General features: G+C 35.4%; 1 protein-coding gene across 5 annotated transcripts in view; it reads right to left on the bottom strand.

Annotated features, from left to right (window-relative positions):
- TCF12 (transcription factor 12) overlaps positions 1-18,869 on the bottom strand; it is a 379,535-nt gene that overhangs the window by 286,570 nt on the left and 74,096 nt on the right. The gene's annotated exons all lie outside the window — the stretch shown is intronic.

The raw sequence follows: 18,869 nt of genomic DNA, 5'->3' as shown, positions 1-18,869 counted from the left end.
ATCAGCTCTTAGTTGCGGCACGCAGGATCTTTTGCAGTATGTGGGATTTTGGTTTTTTTTAGTTGCGGCATCTGGGATCTAGTTCCCTGACCAGGGATAGAAGCCGGGCCCCCTGTGTTGGGAGCGTGGAGTCTTAGCCACTGGACCACCAGAGAAGTCCCTAAAAGCACTCTTGAGATTTCTTCTTTGACTTGTGCTCTTTAGAAGTGTGTTATCATTCTTTATTATATACGCTTTAAAAAAACAGATCCCAAGAAGTAAAACAGCTTGTAAAGGGAAAAATGAAAACTGGTCACAGATTTTATATACATGGAATACATTTTTTCTTTCAAATTTTACTACACAGGTAAATGAACATTCTAAATTGAAAACAAAAAATTGGAAAGTTTAGCAAAACATTATGAAATGAAAAACTGTTAAATATATTTTTGAAAATAATAACTTGTACCTGACTTTCCTCTATTATGTAGAAAACAGTATCATTAAAACCAGCACTTTATCTTCAGTCAGAAACAAATGCTTGAATTTTGGTGCAATTCTGGCCTATATCAATCACCACCTTTCCTGTCCATTTTCCCTTTCTAACTTCTATTTTTAATTCTTTTAAAAATTATATTTGGTAAATTATCATATAGTAAGACTGACTTTTTAAAACTGTGGTGTTCAGTCTATAAACTGTAACACATGTATAAATTCTTGAAGCCAGTATCAAATCATGATTCAGAACAATTACACTACACGAAAAAACTCCCTTGTGCTTTTATAGCTATATACTCCCTATAAAGCTTAACCTCTGGCAAGGACAGATGTGTTCTCTACTACTACAGTTTTGTCTTTTTCAGAACGTTATATAAAGGGAACCACACTGATCTGAATCTTTAATAGTGGTTTCCTTCGTTCTGTTTAATGCATTTGAGATTCGTTAAATTTGTTGCACGTATAAGAAGCTTTTCCTTTTAACTGCTGGGTACTATGTCACTGTATAAATGGCCAACATTTTGTATAACCATTTACCTACTGAAGGACAGTTGGGTTATTTTCAGTTCTTTCCAACTATCACTATGTATTGATATATAACTTCTATAAATATTTGCATACATAAATTTTTGTGTAAACATAAATTTTCATTTCTTCAGGGTAAATATCAAGAAGCGAAATTGTTGGGTCATAAAGTAAGTGTATGGTTAACATTATAAGAAAGTGTCAAACTATTTTCCAAATTATACCATTCTGCATCCCCACCAACAATGTATGTGAATTCCACTGATCTGCATCCTCAACAGTACTTGGTATTATTTTAAAAAGTTTTTTTTAATTTTAGCTGTTAAATAGCTATATAGGTATATCTCATCATGGTTTTAACTTGTATTTCCCTAATGGCTAGTAACCTTGAACAACTTTTTACATGTGTATATGCCATCCTTGTATCCTCTCTGGTGAAATGTCTGCTCAAACTTATGCCCATTTTTAAATCGGGTTGTTAGTTTTCTCACTGTTGATTTTTGAGAGTTCTTTATATATCCTGGATACAAGTCCTTGGTGAATATTGACTAATCTCTGGCATGCCTTTTTGTTTCTTAATATTGTCTTCTGTAAGGCAAAATTTTTAATTATAGAAAAGTTCAATTTATGAACTTTTTCTCTTATGGATCCTGCTTTTTATGTAACATGTGAGAACTCTTGGCCTAACCCCAGATCGAGAATGTTTTATCCTACTTCTAAAAGTTTAGTAGCTTACATTTTACATTTAGGTCTATGATTGATTTTGAATTAATTTCTCTAGAATATGTACATTATATTTTGAAATCTTTGTTTCTAATTTTATATTGGAGTATAGTTGATTAATAACATTGTGTTAGTTTCAGGTGTACAGCAAAGTGATTCAGTTATACATATACATGTATCCATTCTTTTTCAAATTCTTTTCCCATTTAGGTCATTACATTTAGGTTATTAGGAATATCAAGCAAGAGTTCCCTGTGCTATATAGTAGGTCCTTGTTGGTTATCTATTTTAAACACAGCAGTGTGTACATGTCAATTCCAAACTCCCAATCTATCATTCCCCCCACGCCATAACCATAAATTCATTCTCTAAGTCTGTGAGTCTGTTTGTTTTGTAAATACGTTCATTTGTATCATTTTTTTAAGATACCCCATATAAGCGTTATCATATGATATTTGTCTTTCTCTGTCTGACATACTTCACTTAGTATGATAATCTCCAGGTCCATCCATGTTGCTGCAAATGGCATTATTTCATTAAATTTAAAACAAGGTTCATTTCTTGCAAAAGGATGTTCAATTATTGCAACTGAAGTATGTTTTTTTGCCTTAAAAAGTGTAATTTTTTTTTTGCGGTACGTGGGCCTCTCACTGTTGTGGCCTCTCCCGTTGCAGAGCACAGGCTCCGGACACACAGGCTCAGCAGCCATGGCTCACGGGCCCAGCCGCTCTGCGGCATGTGGGATCCTCCCGGACCGGGGCGCGAACCCGTGTCCCCTGCATCGGCAGGCAGACTCTCAACCACTGCGCCACCAGGGAAGCCCAAAAAAAAGTGTAATTTTTAAAAATCACTGGTTGATAAGACTATCCTTTTACCGACTGCACTGCTTTTAACTTTTTGCCATATTTGTGTGATTGTTCCTCAGTACTCTACGATGTTCTACTGATCTATGTCTCTATCTGTCCACCTATACATACCACTTCATTACACTACAGTACTATGGATTTATAGTAACTCAAAATCAGAAAGTGTAATTCTTCTTTTTTTATTCTTCTTTTTCAAAATTGTTTTAGCCATTCTATTCCTTTACATTTCCATATAAATTTTAAAGTTGGATTGTCTCTATCTATAAAATATACTGCTGGAGTTTTTATTGGAATTGTGTTAAATCTATAAATTGAATTGGGAAGAACTGACATTTTTACTATTTTGAGTCTACCAATCCATGAACACAGTATGTCTCTACATTTACTTAGGTCTTCTTTTATTCCTTTCATTACTGTTTACTAGTTTTCAGCATAAAGATCATGTATGCATGTATATTAATATTTATACCAAAGTATTTCATTCTTTTGGAGCTACTGTAAATAGTATTATTTTATTTTATTTTATGGCTTCATAAAGAGAGTTGGAAAGTGTTCCTCCCTCTTCTGTTTTTTTGATTTTTTGGAAAAAATGGTTTAAAAAATACAGGTATCAAAATTAATACACAGAAATCTGTTGCGTTTCTATACTACATAATTTCTATATAATGAAAAGATCAAAAAGGGAAATTAAGGAAACAACCCCATTTACCATCACATCAAAAAGACTAAAATACCTAGGAATAAACCTACCTAAGGAGACAACAGACCTGTACTCTGAAAACTATAGGACGCTGATGAAAGAAATAGAAGATGACACAAACAGATGGAAAGATGTACCATGTGCTTGGATTGGAAGAATCAATACTGTCAAGATGACTATACTACCCAAAGTAGTCTACAGACTCAGTGCAATCCCTATCAAATTACTAACAGTGTTTTTCACAGAATTAGAACCAAAAAATTTACAATTTGTATGAAAACACAAATGACCCTGAAGAGCCAAAGCAATCCTGAGAAAGAAAAAGAGAACTGGAGAAATCAGGCTCCCTGACTTCAGACTATACTACAAAGCTACAGTCTGGTCAAGGCACAAAAACAGTCTGGTACAGGCACAAAAACAGAAATACAGATCAGTGGAACAGGACAGAAAGCCCAGAAATAAACCCATGTACCTATGATCAATTAATCTATAACAAAGGAGGCAAGAATATACAATGGAGAAAAGACAATCTCTTTAGTAAGTGGTGCTGGAAAAACTGGACAGCTACACGTAAAAGAATGAAATTAGAACATTCTCTAACACCAACACAAAAATAAACTCAAAATGGATTAAAGACCTAAATGTAATACCAGATACTATAAAACTTCTAAGGAAAACATAGGTGGGACACTCTCTGACATAAATAGCAGCAATATCTTTTTGGATCCATCTTCTAGAGTAATGGAAATAAAAACAAAAATAAACAAATGAGACCTAATTAAGAGCTTTTGCACAGCAAAGGAAACCATAAACAAGAAGAAAAGACAACCCACAGAACGGGAGAAAATATTTGCAAATGATGCAAGCAACAAGGGATTAATCTCCAAAACATACAAACAGCTCATACAGCACAATATCAAATAAAACAACCCAATCAATGGGCAGATGGGCAGAAAATGTGAATAGACATTTCTCCAAAGAAGACGTACAGATGGCCAAAAGGCACATGAAAAGATGCTCAACATCACTGATTATTAGTGATTCAGTTACACACACTCACACACACTCTGCTGCACACTTGAAACTAACACATTGTAAATCAACTATACTTCAATTTTTAAAAAATTTTTAAAATAAAATTTAATTTAAAAAATAATGAAAATTTTAAAAAATGTAACTGTCCCCCACTTTTCAAAAGTTTGCTTTACAACACTTCCCTTTTACAAAAGACCTACATTATTTAGTACCTGTTTTCACTAACCAAAAAAAATCTGAAGAGTATTTTCACTTATGAAAAAAGGTAATTGCTTCTTGGATTTACACCATTTCTCCTTACAAAAGGTTTCACAAAACACTCTATTTTTGGATAGCAGGGAAACCTGCAATGTTATTCCTTCTTCAAGCATTTGGAAGAATTCACCAGTAAAACCACCTGGGTCTAGAAATTTCTTTTTTGAAAAGTTTTAAACTATGAATTAAATTTCTTTAATAGTTTTAAGACTAGCTACAATAATCTTTTCTTCTTGGATGAGTTTAAGTACTTTGCTAAGAAATTAGTCTATTTCATGGGGCTTCCCTGGTGGCGCAGTGGTTAAAAATCCGCCTGCAAATGCAGGGGACACGGGTTTGAGCCCTGGTCCAGGAAAATCCCACATACCACGGAGCAACTAAGCCTGTGGGCCACAACTACTGAGCCCACGTGCCACAATTACTGAAGCCCGTGCACCTAGAGCCCATCCTCTGCAACAAGAGAAGCCACTGCAATGAGAAACCCACACACCGCAACAAAGAGTAGCTCCCACTCGCTGCAACTAGAGGAAGCTTGAGCGAAGCAATGAAGACCCAATGCAGCCAAAAATAAATAAATAAAATAGATACAACATTAAAGAAAAATTTTTTTAATGTTTAAAAAAAAGAAATTAGTCTATTTCAAAGAACTGGTCCACTTCACCTAATTTGTCAAATTTATGTGCATACAGCTGATCTTAGTATTCCTACTGTCCTTTGGATTCTTGTGAGGCCTATAGTGGTATCCTCTTTCATTGTTGATACTGGTTCTATATATCTTCTCTTTCTTTGTCCTTTTTCCTAGAAACTAACAATTTTTGGTTTTATTGACTTTTGTTGTCTTCCTGCTTCAAATTTCTTTCATTTCTCCTCTTATTTGGGATTTATTTTGTTCTCTTTTGTCTAGTTTTTGAGATGGAAACATAGATTATTGATCTGAGGGCTTTCTTTTTTTCTAATATAAGCACTGAATGCAATTAAGTTTTCTTGTAAACACTGCCAGGACTGCATAAATTCTGACATGTTATATTTTCAGTTTCATTCAGTTCAAAATATTTTAACTTCCTCTGAGGCTTCCTCTTTTAACCAACAGATTATTTTGAAGTCTGCTATTTAATTTCTAAGAGCTTGAAGATTTTCCTTTTAATTCTGTTACTGATTTCTAGTTCATTTCCATTATAGTCTGAGAACATACTTTGAGTTCAATTCTTTTAAATTTGTTAAAGATTTGTATTATGACCAAGGTACATTTTATGTTGATAATATCCACTTGTACTTGAAAAGAATGTATATTCTGCTGTTGTTGGCTAAAGTATTCTTGTAAATATCAATTAGATCTAGTTGGTGGAGAATGCTGTTCAGTCAGTCTGGACCCTTGGATGTCTGTTTGCTAGTTCTATCTATTCCTAAGAAAGGTGTGTTGAAGTCTTCAACTCTAACGTTCTCTATTTCTCCTTTAAGTTCTGTCAGATGTTGCTTCATGTATTTTTAAGTTCTGTTCTTAGGTATGCACACTTTTAGGATTGGTAAATTAATCCTTTTGTCAATATGTAATGCTACTCTTTATCCTAGGTAATTATCTTTACTCTAAAGTTTATTTTGATTGCTTAATATAGCCACCAGTTTTCTTTTGATTGGTGTTTGCATGGTATATCTTTTCCCATCCTTTCACTTTCAACCTACCTATATTATTTTATTTGAAGCAAGTTTCTAATAGCATACAATGGGGTCATTCTTTAATGCACTCTAATTATCTCTTTAATGTGTTTATAGCATTTAAAATTTTAAAGTAATTACTGATATGTCAGAATTTATATCTACATTTGACTGTTTTCTGCTTGCTCCCTTTATTTTCCCTCTTCTGCCTTCTTTTGTGTTTAGCATTTTTTAATATTCTATTTTAATTTATCCACTGTGATTCTAATATCTTATTTTGTAAACAGTGGTTGCAGGGACAACAACATACATATTTAACTTTTCAGAGTCTACTTAGAATCAATATTTTACACTTAATTGATGTATTACACCATATTCACTGAAAACCACATCAGAAAAAATTGTAAAAAACTTTACAATTAATTAATTAATTATGGCTGCGTTGGGTCCTTGTTGCTGTGCAGGCTTTCTCTACTCACGGCGAGTGGGGGCTACTCTTCGTTGCAGTGCGCAGGCTTCTCACTGTGGTGGCTTCTCTTGTTGTGGAGCACGGGCTCTAGGTGCACAGGCTTCAGTAGTTGTGGCGCGCAGGCTCAGTTGTTGTGGCTCGTAGGCTCTAGAGAGAAGGCTCAGTAGTTGTGGCACATGGGTTTCGTTGCTCCATGGCATGTGGGATCTTCCTGGACCAGGGCTCAAACCCATGTCCCCTGCATTGGCAGGTAGATTCTTAACCACTGCGCCACCACGGAAGTCTCGACAATGTTGTTAATTTTTGCTTTCCACTATCAAATATGTTTTAAAGAACTCAGTCTATGATATTTACATAGATATTTACCATTCCTGTTGATCTTCTTTTATTCCTGATGTCCAAGTTTCCTTCTGGTTTCATTTCCCCTTCTGTCCTAAGAACATTCTTCAGCAAATTTTAGATCTGGTCTTCTGGCAATGAATACTCTCAGTTTTCCTTCATCTGAAGATGTCCTTATGTCACTCTCATCTCTAAAAAATATTTTTGCTGGTTATGGACAGTGTTTTTCTTTCAGCACTTTAAGAACGTTTTGCCTCTTTCTTCTTGCCTCCACAGTTTCTGATGAGAATTCCTCAATCATTCGAATCACTGCTCCCCCAGAGGTTATGTGTCATTTTTCTCTGGTTGCTTTCAAAATTTTCCTCTTGTTTTCAGTTTTCAGATTTATTATGACCTGTCCAGGAATGGATTTCTTTGGGTTTATCATAACTGTTTCAGTTCTCTGATTCTGTATGTTTACATCTTTCACTAAATTTGTGATGTTTTGGGCCATTACTCAACTATTTTTCAGCACCACTTTCTTTCTCAAAATGTCTTGAAACATCTAACATTTTGTTACTTTCCCATAGTTCTCTGAGGCTCTGTTCAATTTTTAAAAATTTATTCCCCCTTTGCTATTGAGTCATCCAGTGGGTTTTTCCCACTTGCTGCATTTTTCAATTCTAACAATTCTGTATCTTTTTTATATCTTCTCTTTCTCTGCTGAGATGTTCTACTTTTCCACTTATTTCAATAGTATCCACAATAGTTCACTGCAACATTTGTGAAATAGCTACTATATAGTCTCCATCATATATATTTCAACATCTGTGTCATGATGGTATACATTTATCATCTCTCCCCATATGAATTGAATTTTCCTGGTTCTTCATATGTTAGATAATTTTGGATTGTAATCTGGACATTTTAAATATGTTACAAAATTCTGGTTCTTGTTTAAATTCAGTGGATAATGTTATTATTTTTGTTTTAACAGGTGATGACATGATTAGGGTTCAGGCTGCAAGTTCTAACATGGCTGCTATGGGCATGGTTCCATTATCAGTTCAATTTTCAAAGCCTTTGCTGTGCTATTTGAATCTGTCCCACTCTGTATTATCCAATAATCAGGATACTACTCTCTAGGACTTGAGCAGTAGTCTGTTATTACCATGTATGTACAGCTGAGGGGCAAGCCCAGGAATCCATAAAAAACTTTATGGTATTGTTTTCCCAAGTTTCTCTCTCTACATGATCTCAATACTTTCAAATTCCATCAGGCATCCCTTTTCATTTCCTCAGCCAGAACCTGGGGCGTTAGGTAACCTGCTTGGTCACAAAGTTCTGCTATTGTACCTGCTCAGGGGCCAAGCAGTGGAAGGACAGAAAGGAGGGTGGAAAGTAATGACGGTTTGCCAGTTGAAGAGGGAGGTTCTTAGCCCTCAGTGTTTTGGCTGCAGGCTACTGCAATCACCACAGGGTTACTTAGGACTATGGCATGAGAACAGAGAAAAGAAAAAAAAAGACGAAATTTCCACATTCACACTGAGCATTATCCTTCCCACTCCTTGAGCCAGAACTAGCGGGGTTTTTTTGCTGTATGCGGGCCTCTCACTGTTGTGGTCTCTCCCGTTGCGGACGCGCAGGCTCAGCAGCCATGGCTCACAGGCCTAGCCACTCCGCGGTATGTGGGATCTTCCCAGACAGGGGCATGAACCCGTGTCCCCAGCATCGGCAGACAGACTCTCAACCACTGCGTCACCAGGGAAGTAGTGGGATTTTTTTGTGGAGCTCTCTGTCTATACCTAAGTGCCCACTTGTAGCCTTCAGATTGTGTTAAATTCAGCTTCAGGAACAGTGGAAAGAAAAAAATCGTGAACAGCCAGTTTGACGATACTTTAGGTTCTAGTCTTCTTCCCCAAGCCACATGTTATTAATTATTCATCAGAGTCCTTAAATAGCTGTTCCATCCATTTTGTCCAGGTGTTTTTTTTTTGGGAGGGGGGCTGCCTTGGGTCTTTGTTGCTGCATGCGAGCTTTCTTTAGTTGTGGTGAGCAAGGGCTACTCTTCAATGCAGTGGCTTTTCTTGTTGCGGAGCACAGGCTCTAGGCGCACAGGCTTCAGTAATGGTGGCTTGCGGGCTCTAGAACACAGGCTCAGTAGTTGTGGTGCACGGGCTTAGTTGCTCCACAGCATGTGGGATCTTCCCAGACCAGGGCTCAAACCCATGTCCCCTGCATTGGCAGGTGGATTCTTAACCACTGTGCCACCAGGGAAGCCCTGTCCAGGTTTTATAAATGCATTCAGAGGGAGAAATAAGATGCGTGCATTTCATCTATCATACCTGAAAATGAAATTATCCTCTAACTTCTATTCTCAGTTACTCAATTCTAACACATGGACTCCTCTAACATCCTTATCAGATGTCAGTAAACTAAAATTTAAAAAACAGTCCTCCTATGAGTTCTCCTTCCATTTACGAAAAAAAAAACCCTAATTCACATGGTAATGAAAAAGCAGTCATAATACTACTGAAAAGCTTTTATGATTACAGACTATCACTGCAAGTTTCAAAACTTTATACAGCACTATCAGAAAATAAGGACTCCACTTAAGACACAAATTACATGTTCACGGATCAAAAGAATTAATACTGTTAAAATATCCATACAACTCAAAGCCATCTACAGATTCAGTGTAATCCCTATCAAGATTCCAATGGTATTTTTTATAGAAATAGCAAAAATAATCCTTAAACTTATATGGAACCACAAAAGACCAAAATATTTGCAAATCATATATCTGATAAGGCATTAATATATAAAATATATAAAGAATTCACACAACTTAATAGCAGAAAAACAAATAATCCAATTAAAAATTTGGCAAAGGACCTGAATAGACATTTTTCCAAAGAAGATATCAAAATAGCCAACAGGTACATGAAAAGGTGATCAACATCACTAACCATTAGGGTACTGCAAGTCAAAACCAAAATGAGATTATCACGTCATACCTGTTAGAATGGTTATCATCAAAAGACAAGAGATAACATGGTGGCAAGGATGTGGAAAAAAGGGAACCCTTGTGCAATGGCGAGACAGTGAATTGGTACAGCTACTATGGAAAACAGGATGGAGATTCCTCAAAGAAATTAAAAATAGAACCACCATATGATATATGAAGTCCACTTCTGTGCATACATCTGAAGGAAACCAAGTCACCATGTTGAAGAGTTATCTGTACCTCCATATTCACTGCAGCATTATTTACAATAGTCAAGACATGAAAACAACCTAAGCGTCCATCAGATAAACAGATAAAGAAAATGTGATACATGTACACAATGGAACACTATTCACCATAAAAAAGAAGGAAATCCTGCCCTTTGCAACAACAAAGATAGACCTTGAAGGCCTTGTGCTAAATCAAATAAGTCAGAGAACAACAAATACTGTATGATCTCACTTACATTATAATCTAAAAAACAAACAAGCTCATAGAAAAAGAGATCAGATTTGTGGTTCCCAGAGGTGGGAGGAGATAGGATGAAGGTGGTCAAAAGGTACAAACTTACCAGTAGATAAATAAGTACTGTAGATGTGATGTACAGTATGATAACTATAATTAACACTGCTTATGGTATATCAAAGTCGCTAAGAGCGTAAATCCTAAAAGTTCTCATCACAAGGAAAAACCATTTCTTTTTCTTATATTTTGTATCTACATGAGATAATGGATGTTAACTAAATTTACTGTGGTAATCATTTCACAATATATGCCAGTCAAGTCATTATGCTGTACACCTTAAACTTATACAGTGCTGTATGTCAATAATATCTAAATAAAACTGAAAGAAAAAAATATTAAAAATATTAAATGTTATGGTATCTGTAATGTTATTAAATATAATCAGACTATATTTAATTATAAAAATATTGAAATAATTAAAATGATAAAAGCATAATGTGATATTTAGAATTAAATCTAAGTGATGCAGCTCAACCAACTTCATATCTTCCTGTGGGGGGAATTTTTCAAAATAAAATGTTTTAAAAACTAAAAAAAAAAGGACTCTGCTTCCTTACTCTTTACAGAAATCACAATGACATAATGGGCACATCACCAGGTATTTATGTGGGTGATCCATTTACAGCTGACTAATTAAGAGTCATCATTCAAGGAAATGTTAAATAACTTTCAATAGCAGACTCAAGTTAAAATCATTAAGGACATATCTTCTTTCAAAAGAGTGACCCTTAAACTCTTCCAAACTGGCTGCTGACTGAGAAGTTTTAAAATTTAGTTTTAAAAAACAACAAAAAAGATCAAAAGCAGAAAGCGTATGGCAACAAAATTTAAGTGGGCTTGGATTTCAGAGCAAGACTTAAAGTTTAAGGAGGGCAATTTTTAAAAAAAATATTAAAGGAATCACAAAACAAAGGTGCCTGTCTCTATAATAATCTAAAAACTTCTCTGTTGATTTGTTTTAACCAACTTACTTTATCTCTACTCCAAGTGTTATAAGACAGTTTTGTACATGTATTGGTTAATGATGATAAATTTAAAAAGAGCACCATAATACAGTTATTTATTCATATGAGATTCAACTTCGTGGTTCTGGCAAGAGCATTTCAAAGGAATTAATGTACACAAAAATTAGTTGTGCTTTTCATTTCTTTAAAAAATATTAAATACTTTGCCATAAAAACTTATTAACCCTAAATGTGCTTTAAATTTTTAGACCATCAACATTCAAGCAGTAGGCAGGTTTCTATACCCACAGACTGAAGAAGACATTTTTCATAACGCACACTAATGAGATATTAATTCCTTCAAACTTTAAATAGGCCCATACTTTATTGTTAACCAATTAAAATTTTGAATTGAATAAATTAAGACATTATAATGTAGCAATTAAAATCACATGGAAGATAACATAAGGTCACAAGTTTAATCCTTTTCTATGCAAGTTTAATATTCAGCTTTTTCCTATGTCCCTAGATCTGGTCAACCATTTAATTTTGTCCAGTGTAAGACACTACCCACTGAATGGGAAGGGAGGACTGATGAAGGCAGAAGAGAGAAAAAAGGCAAAGGAATCAGGGAAGGATGGTCGCATAAGTCAGTATAAATCCTTTACCATTAATGGAAAAACAACTTTAGTGAGTGAGATGGTGGGTCAGGAATATCCTATTTCATTCCATGACCTAGTTCCATATAAGGGACCTGCGAAATTAAAGCAAACACCTGAGAATTCAGTTAACAAATCTAAAGAATTATAAGAAATTTTTAATTTAGGTGTTCTGGTCAAAGTTGTTAATAAATTCTTAAAAGTTTGGCAATATTCCAAAACATACTCCAAGAAGAACACATTGGCCCACTGAAACACATAGTAACCTCTGCTCCAAGTTCTGCAGGAACGATGTTACAGGCCAACAGACAAGTACAGCAGTATTAAAAACAGCAAACCCCTCCATGTTAGAAACTAATTACCACTGCTTTCTTATTAAAACAAGTACTTCCAATATTACAGGCAACAGAAGCTATGAAATGCAATCTAGGATTTACCACTCAAATGTGTGGATTCAGTATTTAAACTGCTGGTTAGAAGGGCAAATAAAAATACAAGCACCCTATCCCTCTAAATGTTCCTGCCAAATACAAGCACCATAAAGGAAAATCATCTTAATAACAAAGCTTTGTTTGAATAAAGCTTCAGTTTACAATTGTCCAATAACTATGAGTCTGTAAGTAAGTTTGTAAATATGCCCCAAGAAAAGCAGCAGAACACTGGCTTTTGTATCATATCACTAAGGATACAGCTTGAAATAACAGCATGAATTCTTATTTTAAAATCTACTGTTCTGCTCCAAACACATTTTTTTTCATTGACATCATAAATAACAACAAACAGACAAGCGTTAACTGGAAAAGCTTTGTACATAAAATGAAAATAGAAACTATAATATTTACACACATGCACAAAGAACCATGCTTAACAATAAACAGTATCATTGCAATACCAACAGCAGTTTTTCCCTTCCGGATACATTTTAAGATACAATCTTTATCCTAAGACAAGAAAAAGTGCTTTTTGACATTTATTTTTAGCTTCTTTATTTTTTCTATCTTTTCCATCTTTACTCCTTTACGTTCATATATAATAACTTAATAATATAACATCCATATAATATACTAACATCCATACATGATTATTTAGTTCTGTCTCTGAAGTTAGAAAAATGGATACTAAAAAGGGAACACAGCCAGGTCAAGGAGAACTAGATTTGGGAGGGCAGCCTTGACATTTTAAGGCTAAATAACACCTCCAGGTAGGTCTCACACCTCCTACACAATATCCTCATCTCCTAGAATCAGACCCAAGTATAACACTTTCCTATTTCCTGTAAAGGCTGAATTATCTTCACTTGTAACCTCAGCCAGTTTTTCTACTACAGAGACAGCAAGTACCATAACTTACTAAGTCAAAGTTAGCATTCCCTCTAGGAACCAGCAAACTGATTCCTGCAGCAATAAGACTAGAATTACAATCTGGGTCCTTGGGTTTTAACACAGTGGCCGGCTCAGTGCCTTTGAGGTAGTAATGTCAAGAACTGTTAAAGAAAGATTAGACACATACACATTGTAAAATATAAATAAAATACAAGCAAATAATCTTCTAAAGCAGAGTATGGCAAACTACATCTGATGGGTAAAATCCAGAGAGCTGTCTATTTTTTTAAGTCCCACAAGTTAAGAATGGTTTTGAAATTTTTTAATGGTTACAGTTTAAATGGTTATGAGAATCTGTATTGTATCCTGAATTTTGTTCTTGGACTGCCAAGCCCAAAATATTTTACTATTTGGCCCTTTCAGAAAAAACTTGCTGACCTCTTCTCTAAAGCAAAAACTATGTTCCCCTATAAATTCTAGCTATAGCATGTAAATATGATTATAAAGAACCAATATTTCCGGGCTTCCCTGGTGGCGTGGTGGTTGAGAGTCCGCCTGCTGATGCGGGGGAGGCGGGTTCGTGCCCCGGTCCGGGAGGATCCCGCATACCGCGGAGTGGCTGGGCCCGTGAGCCATGGTCGCTGAGCCTGCGCATCGGGAGCCTGTGCTCCGCAACGGGAGGGGCCACAGCAGTAAGAGGCCCGCGTACCGCAAAAAAAAAAAAGAACCAATATTTCCAATGTTAAAATCTGATACCATTACAGAAGCAGTATGGTCCCAATTTAAATGTTGGTATAAACATGTATAATATAGATACACATGAGAAAGAGCACAAAGAAAATCAACATAAAAATGTCAAAATATAGTTAACATATCTTTGTAAATGTTATTTTCACCTTTTTTTCTTTACTTTCCAAATTTTCTTAAGTGAGCATATCTTTGTTAGAACCAGGAATTAGTTTTAAAAGATTACAGTGGGGCTTCCCTGGTGGTGCAGTGGTTGAGAGTCCGCCTGCCAATGCAGGGGACACGTGTTCGTACCCCAGTCCGGGGAGATCCCACATGCCGTGGAGCGGCTGGACCCGTGAGCCATGGCCGCTGAGCCTGCATGTCCGGAGCCTGTGCTCTGCAACGGGAAAGGCCACAACAGTGAGAGGCCCGCGTACCACAAAAAAAAAAAAAAGATTACACTGTACTTTTACGAGAACGTATAGAACAAAGGTATCAGTGACTTGAATTGTAGTCATGTGGTTATGTACATACAGGTTCAGTAACACTCTGGTATTCACCAATATCTATTAGTCAAACTGTTAAGAAGTAAAATGATGTTTTTACATCTTTCACCATACATAAAGAAGCTCCTCTGTTCTGCTTATCAAAAGTCAGAGTTGTTGGTCTGAACTCTCAGTCACTACTTTGTAATTAATGTTCAGGCACTCTACAAGATCTTAATACAATTTGAAGTTAAATTCAAATATTAATTGTCTACTATATTCATGTTAGCTTTAATGTATCTTTCAAAACATTTTTAAAATGGTGATTAAAAGCCCAAGTACATTCTATGCACACTCCACATGCTCTTTGTAACTATAGCATTAACATTTAAAGTCATACTGGACAGAATAATTTCGTGTTAACAGTTCAAACAAAAGTATACTTTTACTGATAGAAAATAAAATGTTGCTATTAAAATATTCTGCTAACACTAAGGTACAATGAACAATCTTCACTGTATTCATGAATAGTATTTTAATTTCCTTGTTCAATTATTGCTTATATGTTTTAGCTGTTATTTTGAAGCACATCATTAACTTTGTAAACATAAGACGACATACTAATATATATATCACTGTGAACAATTTAACTCTAACTTGGTAAATGAGAGGTTTACTTTGAATGGTCAGAAGGCTTTTTTTTTTTTTTTTTTTTTTGCTGTACGCAGGCCTCTCACTGTTGTGGCCTCTCCCGCTGAGGAGCACAGGCTCCAGACACGCAGGCTCAGTGGCCATGGCTCACGGGCCCAGCTGCTCCGCGGCATGTGGGATCTTCCTGGACCGGGGCACAAACCCGTATCCCCTGCATCAGCAGGCGGACTCTCAACCACTGCGCCACCAGGGAAGACCCTAGAAGGCGTTTTAAAAGTCACATCTTCACTGTGTTCTGAAACAAAAACCAGCCTTCACGCTAGTTTATTTCCTGGGTTTTTCTTGAAAATGCATCTAAGTCTTACTTCCGAATGATGTCAAAGTCCAAATTTAATTCTCCCAAAGCATAAACTTAAAATAGCACATTATCAGACTACAAACAACAGCTTTTTTTCCCAAGTGCCACCCACATTTCTATTCCCTTTTGGTACAATGTTAATTGGTAAATAAATTGAATCATTAAAATGTAACAATAACAGCTTTTTGTTTTTGTTTTTTTGTTTTTGTTTTTTTGTTTTTGCAGTACGCGGGCCTCTCACCACCATGGCCTCTCCCACCGCAGAGCACAGGCTCCGGACACGCAGGCCCAGCGGCCATGGCTCACGGGCCCAGCCGCTCCGCGGGATGTGGGCTCCTCCCGGACCAGGGCACGAACCCGTGTCCCCTGCATCGGCAGGTGGACTCTCAACCACTGCGCCACCAGGGAAGCCCTTTTTTGTTTTTGTTTTTTTAAAAAATAACAGCTTTTTGAAAGTAAAAATTATTGATCACGCCATGCACCAAAACTACTACAAAGAAATAAAGATTCCACAGCTACTTAACACTGACAAGTCTTAACTTCATGTAAAACGGCAGCTATATGAAGCTGTCCTTGTCTTCCTCTTCTCTTAATAACAGAAGCAAGCACTAAACAAGAAACTTAAAACATTTATTCATAAGACAAAACCACACTCTACAGCCCCTATTAGGAATAATTTAACAGCAGACTTAATCTCACTTAACACTGAATTACTGCACTTTGTAAGCAGACATCAAAATTCAAGTATCCTCAAAAAACCTGTCTTACTTAGGTAGACCAATATGACAAATCCAGATTCTTTTTTCTGTTATCAAGGATAGTCAAATACCCTCAAAAAATACAAAGATAAGCTACTCATTTAACAGAAAATAGATTTTGAAGACTTTTTGTTTCATCCAAAATAAATCTATCCTGCTAAATATTACATATAAACAAGTTTTGTCAGAATCATATTTAATTAGTTTATTTTATAGGTTAACAACATCTCTCACAAGTATACTAAACAGAGAAAATTCTGTCACTCTAGGCTAGGGCTTCCTTTTTTGAAAAAACTGCAGACATGTATTTAGTAAATCAAGTAAGATCCTTTGTGTACAAGGATATACAAATGTAATTCAGTTCTACAGTCAACAACTTCTTTTAAAACTAACTTACTCTAAAAGATGTACAGGAATTCAATAGATTATAAAATTGCTGGTAGGTTTCTATTTCTGGTTTCTGCCATAGTAAATCTAGGGGTTTAAGCTGAGCAGCTTTTTTGACTTAAAAGATTTTTCCACAGTCAGCAACTTACAACAGGACATACTGTAATACCAAAATGGAAAGTACTTAATCAACATTTCCTCATGGAAACACAGATCATACATAACAGTCTGTAAGCGTATAGTTTTATTTTTAAAAGTAGTATTTAAATTTTATTTACAACATGATTTCAAATTTTTTCCTGTGATTCTGTCGACACTTTCAGTTAATTTGAGTCAACACTGATAATACACACATCAAAAAACTGAAATGTAAGCAATAATATAAGGCAATTTTTTTACAATGTTGAATAAAACCAGACTTTGATCTTCTTAGAACATAGGTCACTGGTTTTCAAATCCTATAGAATAAATATGATCCTGTCCTCATGCTATGTGTCTGTAAAACTGTTTCTATAAAGAATTTAAGCCATGTGGAAAACCCAACAGTATGTGAATCATCTAATCCACAAACCTTTCAGATTTCAAGTTTCAAATTACAGTCATCTATAGCATCACAAAAAGCTGACAAAATATTGAAACCTGTAAGGCATAATTTCAAAATGTTCCTCTTCCCTTTCTGCCCACTCTCCAAACCACACAGTTTAATTTAATAAACAATGAAAACCTCATAACTAAAATTCCCTCTGCCTCATAGTTGGTCTAGTTGGTTTTTCTACATAATAACTTCTAAATTCTGTCATTTAAGAAAAACTACAGGAAATACCTTTTGGGCATTTAGCTCCCCATTTAAATAGGAAAAATAATTATTCAGAATTAAGCAGGTTACAGTAGAATTATAAGCCTTGGTATCCTAAAAGGAATCATAAAAAGGTAGATTTCAATTAAGTAGGAATCATGGGGTAAATAAAGATACGCTATAAGGTCAACCTTTCTTCACTAAATGCCATCTATTTTATAGCCTTAAATTACATGGCTTTAAATTTATTAGTAGAACTACAGTTACAAGCATACATATTCAGCTTTGGGTATGAAAAAGAAGAGAATTTGATAATGCCACTTCACTACCATCCACATATCTGTATAAACTAACCAGGTAAACCAAAATAAATCATGATATACACATGAAGATTGGGAGACCCAAGGGAAGTAATATTAATTTGGCTTGTGACTCACACTTTTAAATAATCCTTTGCAAAACTTCTCATTCAATTACCTCAATCTTTGTGCTTCCCCTTCACAACTAAGCTCACTTCCTAAGAGCTTTCTTCTTGCAGAAATCAGCATTTATTGAACTCACAAAGTACATACAATTGCTGTTGTCAGCAAAGAACACAGAGATTGGAGAAAAGGCATCATACAAGTACTGGAAGGGTATGAAAGTTTATCTTCTCATACAGTAATGTTTGTAAAGGTTAGGGGCCTTAAACTTAAGAAATACTAAAGGTTTTGATATTTAAAAAGAAATATAGCATTTCAACCCAAGAGTTCATTTCATCTGACTGATTCAGGGCCTAAAATAAGTTGCTCTACAACTGAATAGAAAGAAAGGTAATTTCTACCACATTTACTGGTAAGCAATATTATAGCCTGAGTATTTTTCATAGTCTCTTACAACAATCTTACAAAGGTTCTTATAAACAATTACAAACAAAAGTACAAGCCTCTTGAGGTCATCTGAGATCTCATGAGACTTTTCATAATGGGATGGTGTTAATCCCCAATGCCCTGGTCTATTTCCAATTTGGAACATTAGTTTCTGCTTACCTAAATTACTATTACCACTCCAACTGGCTCAGGCATTCTTCACTTCCTGTCTTGAACCACAGTCTACTCACTAATTATTAAATAGGCAAAATAAAACTGCTTCTTTGGGTGACTATAAAACACCATACTCCTTTAGGATTAGTAAGAAGTAGTTTAAGTCATACTCCGTTTTGACTGTAAAAATTTTTACTGTTATTTT

Source organism: Phocoena phocoena, chromosome 2 (assembly GCF_963924675.1).
Source record: "Phocoena phocoena chromosome 2, mPhoPho1.1, whole genome shotgun sequence".
NCBI classification, from domain to species: Eukaryota; Metazoa; Chordata; class Mammalia; order Artiodactyla; family Phocoenidae; genus Phocoena; species Phocoena phocoena.
This window is presented reverse-complemented; position numbering and strand designations above follow the sequence as displayed.